Here is a 5414-nt window from a genome sequence, read left to right as displayed (position 1 = left end):
GAGTCAGTTGCTTTGATGTAAATAAATGCCTGATGTTTCACAAAATCTTTTGAAAAACAACAGAAGGAAATAAAAGAAATAAGAATAACCCATGATGTCCGGTGGATTTTAACTTTATCGAATGAGCAATTTGTGGCTCTTTTCAGAAAATGTAAACACCGCATTTTCATTCCCATCAAGTTTATAACCTTTTTACTGTCCAAAAGAATGTGAACTCTCTCAGAGAGATGACTGTGATTTACAATTACAAAAAAAAATTTTCTTCTTTAGGGGAAATGAGTCTGAATTATCAATAAAGCTAAATATAAAATGGTTCTAACTATTACATTATTTCAAATTTATTACTGACAAATTGGAATTACCAATATCTTTCTTCATGGTTGGTTTAATGGATGAACAAGTCATTTATAATGAGCAGCACTCTTGGGCATTAAAAACAATTTTGTTTAAATTTTTTTTTAATTTATTTTCGTAGTAAACAGATCCCCTGACTACTACCCCTACTAATGTGAAGAGAAAACATGTTGACGCTTTGCATTTCCTCAGCAGTCCTTTGTTTCCAGCACCTATAGACTTATCTCCGAATCTTATTCTGGAGCTTAAGTCAACAAGATTGAGCAGTATATGAATTTAATTATAAATGTTTCAGTTCTCAGAAAATAAAATTCCTAAGAAATCACCAATAGTCTTAGCACCTATAGACCTATAGAACTGTTACCATTTGGGGGAGATTTGAACTTCGGTGTCACCCCAGCGGCTAGGGGTATAACGGTGCAGAAGTGTGGTTGGTATTTTCCCTCAGTTCTTCCTCACTGACACAGTGAAGAACCACAGGTCAGTGAGATTGAAAAAGATTTATTAAAAGTATATTTTAGAAAGACAAAGCACACTCCAAGGAGGAACATGATTTTAGCAAAGAGAGCTGTAACAACTTAGAAGTTGGAATACCCGAATTATATTTGGGCCGTGATGGGTGGTTCCAAAGGCATTCTTAGGTGATTGGCAAGTGAGGTCATTTTGATTGACACTTGGCTACTTTATAACTCTTTGCCTAGTGCACATGTGCTTACCCAGAATTTAGTCTATTATAATTAGATTCATGAACTTCCAGGCATAAACATAGCATTATAATGACAGTATGAGGCGGCTTAGATTGTGGGCAAATTAGGGTAGTACCTTCCATGCAGGCGTCTGTGGCCAGATTAAACCAGCTAAGATTATGGCCGTCCTATCTCTGGGGATGCAGGAGGGATTCTCTAACCACCAATGGGTGTTCTTTGGGCGTTCTCTAGGCTGGGCATCTATTCCTTTGTTACCCTGTAGCTCTTGTCTGACTAGCTACCTAACACTATGACTAGAATTTTGGTACTGATTTATACTCTTTCTTGCTGCTAGTTCTAAAGCAAGTCTCCAAATCTGTTTATTTAACATCAGACAGTTTTCTGATTTCTAAATTGGCTGTTCGCTATATTGTAGGATGCTTGGCAGTATCCTGGCCTCTAACTAGACCTCAGTAGCACCCTTTTAGTTTTGATAACCAAATGTCTCTAGATGTTGTCCAATGTCCACTGACGGGCAAAATCACCCCCAATTGAAAACCTTTGGTCTAGTATTTAGCCTGGGCATCAAGAAATTTTCAGACTCTCCAGGAAGATTCTAATGAGCAATTAAGGTTGAGCACTGCAGATCTAGATACTTTTTAAATGTAAAATGCATATGAATCACCTGGGGATTTGTTAAAACACAAATTCTGATTCAGTACGTCTGGGGTGGGCCCAAGATTCTGCTTTTCTAACATGCTCCTTGATGGAGGTTCTCAGTCCACTCATTGCATAGCAAAGAAGTGGTCTTTACAATTTGCCTGAGGGCTGTACTTACACTTAGTACCTTTACCTGGTTACCCCCAAGTAGCTTATCCCATAGCCTCCAGAGAAAAATGGTTATTGGTGATTGTTGAAGCAGGGTACCTACAGTCTCCACAGTAAGCAAAGATGCCTGAATACGTGGTCACAGAGAAATTACTTCGAGTGAATTATTCACTTCTTAGGGAATACTGGCTACAGACCACATACTGCATTTCGCCAGAGTAAAAGTTGCCAGCAGATTAGAAGAAAACTTCCCTACAGTTTGCAGCTTGCCGTTGCCAAGGAAGAAAGCCAAACAATGCCTTGAGTTGCCAGCCTTATTCAATAATACACTTCACATTGCCAGTCTGCAGAAAGGCTGTGTGTGCGACTGAGATTTCCCTCTGCTGCCCGAGCTCACCTGCAGCATTCCTTCGGCATTTGAAAGTCCACAGCTTTAACATATGTCACAGGGGTTAAACAAACGAGTCAAGAGAGCAGATTTTTAGTTTGAAGAGAGATTTCAGGAAGTCAATTCTAGTCCCCACAGGACAGAGGTCAAACTACAATCCAGTTAAGACAGACTAGCCTTCTGGAATTTACACAAAACTGTGGAAATATTACGTTTCCCTATGCTCACAATACAAGAGAAGAGGGTTTGTGCAACTCTGTTCTGCTTTGGCTTTTGTCTAAGAGAAATGCTCTCATTTCATTTCAGTGGTACTTATTTGCACTAAAATCATTTCAGAAGTATATCCTCTCTCACCTGTAAATTTTAGCCGGGAACTTGACAAATGCTAGTGGCTAAGGAATCTTCTGAGCATATTATTTAAATCATACTGGCTCCAAAGAAGAAAATGGCATCTCATTGTTTGGAGATCTACAGTGAAGCATAAAACTATCTATGGATTCTCAGGTTGGCTCAATGCATGATGTGTAATAAGACTGTACTTGTCACCTAAAAAGGGGGAGGGATGTGTATAATTTTGACTACTGACTGTCCAGAGAAACCATTCTAATTAATTTTAGAGAGTGCTTTAAGTATAGAAACTGTAAAGATTTCTCATCTTCTTTTCTTTATGTCCCTAAGGGACAATTCTAAACCAATTGAAGTACATGGAACACTGCTTCATTCCGAATAGAATTTACCTCTCTTTTTCTGGAAACCTTATACCCGGTCAGACTCATTAAGCGGCTCCCAGCTGCCTTTTCTCTTGACTCTATCCTAGCTCTTCTCAGATCATCCTCCAAGAACATTCGGCAATGTCTGGAGACATTATTGGTTGTCACAACTGGGGGTTTGCTACTAACATGTCACGGATAGGAGTCGGTGATGCTGCTAGATGCTCTGTAATACACAAGACAATCCCCCACAACAAAGGATTATCCAACCTAAAATGTCAGTTGTGCTATTGTTGAGAAACCCTGTCTTAGGTTTTTAGAAGTTCAAAGAAGATCCTCAGCTAAAGACTGCTAGAGACTACAGACCTCATCTTACCCCCTAAAATTCTGCTCTAGAAGACAGAAAAGGGGGAAGAGAAAGAAAAAGAACTCCTACAAGTAACTCCTTTACTTCTCTGTGAGGACAGAGCACTTCTCATTTCTTGTTTCTCTGTTACCCCAGAGGGGAATGGTGACTGAGACATAGTAGTTATTTAATAAATATTCATTTAAGGAATAAATCAATCTCACCCTTTAGTTCAAGGATGTCTTCATATAAGAAGGCTATAAAGCAAGCTTTCCTGTGGTCAGCAACCTTTTTTCGGGCTGTGTAGTACAGCACAGTGCTTCTCAGACTTGAATGTGCATATAAATTACCTGAGGCTCTTGTTAAAAATACACAGTTAAAAATGCAGATTATGATTCACTAACTCCAAGACGAAGCCTGAGAGTCTGCATTTCCCAAAAGCTTCCAGGTAAAGTTGACACATCTCTAGTCACACTAAGCAGCAAGAGCAGGCTCCCTCTAGACTTGGAGCCAGGACATTTTCCAGTTTTCTCAGCCTCCATGTCCAATTGTAGAAAACAGGGAGGAAACTAAAATTTCTGCTATGCCTACATGAAAAAAATTATTGTGATGACTAAATTAAAAAAAAATTATGTCCCGACATGATCTAGAAACTTCACAAGGGACTTCAAAAATCACATAAACTAAACTCTTCAATTTTTAAATGAGGCAACAGAGGCCCAAGGACCTTAACGTGCCCAAGGTCACACTGGTGATTGATTGGTTGTAGAGTCTGAACCAGATTCTCACCTTGATTCCAGATCTGGCCATCTCTCTCCTCTCTGTGTGCTGGCTGCACACACTGCCTGGTGCCCAGCACTGTAATTCTGGCTGTTGTTTACCGGTCTCTGCTTTTTTTCTTGATAGTGTTACATAATGCCTTGGCCAAAAATGAACCCCAACTGCTCCTCCTTCAAGTCCACCTGCCACTCCATACATATCCGATTGCCACATCCAGTGAGATTGGTAGGCTGAAATCAATCATAACATTCTGCTGTTCTATTTTCTGCATCACGATGTCCTGATAGTGGGTTTCACTCCCCTGATGTATGAGAGAAACACAAACCAAATTAACCACAGGCAAAAAGAACAGTTAGCCGGGTGCCAAACAACAGAGCAGACATCGAGCTGGGATTAAAACCCCACATTTAGATTCCCTGTGCTTGCTCCAAACCTCTCCAGAGAGAACACAGCTCTTCACTGTTTACATCAAACCCTCATTAGTCCAACAACCTGTTGTCTTAATACTAAAAACCTGCTGCTCATCAATAGCAATTTAGGTGAAGGGAAGTTATATTTAAAGAGAAACATTCTATCATTTATAGGTTCGCTTTAAGAATCCTACTCTCCAATTGTCTCAAAATAATCTCGGGTCTGCTTTTCTTCTCCTGCAAAGTAGATAATACCGTTTTGAGAACTCAAGTCGTATTCCTGTCCTGAGTCTTGTGCCTCCCAGTTGAAGCATTCCTCTGAGTCTCGTGGGTTTTAAGTGCCATCTAGTGGTCAATCTTCAAATGTTAAAAACAATGCAATAAAGTAACGAGCAGAGCTGAGTCTCTAGGTGATGGGATAATCTCTATACCTGAGAATCACCAGATCTGCCATAAGTGAATTGTCAATATTTGAAATTTTTAAATGTGTTTAAATAATCTGCATATAGGTTTAAGCATCCTTTTAAAAAACTCTCTTGTAACTTCTCAATCAAAAAAGCATTTGCAAGATCCTCGTAATTAGTTTTTCTAATTAGTCGTCTAATATATTGGTTGTCTAATATAACAGACAACTGGAGAATTCTGTATAAAAATTTTAATTTGAAAAACAATTTTTAAACCATAAAATTAGTTTAGCCCTTCGTACTATCTTTCATTAGTGTTTTCTATTTGTTTTGACAACTCTACCCACTCCTTCCACTACAGAGAAGAGCACCTCAGAATTTTATTCTACAGAGAGATGAAAAAGTCTTTCCCTGCTTCTTCTTCCCTGGAAAGGAGAGAGACGAGAAAGATGGCACTTCCCTTCCTTCCTACACCCACGTCAGCCCACAGTATCTACTCCTTCCTAGG

Source organism: Pteropus alecto, unplaced genomic scaffold (genome assembly GCF_000325575.1).
Source record: "Pteropus alecto unplaced genomic scaffold, ASM32557v1 scaffold100, whole genome shotgun sequence".
NCBI classification, from domain to species: domain Eukaryota; kingdom Metazoa; phylum Chordata; class Mammalia; order Chiroptera; family Pteropodidae; genus Pteropus; species Pteropus alecto.
This window is presented reverse-complemented; position numbering follows the sequence as displayed.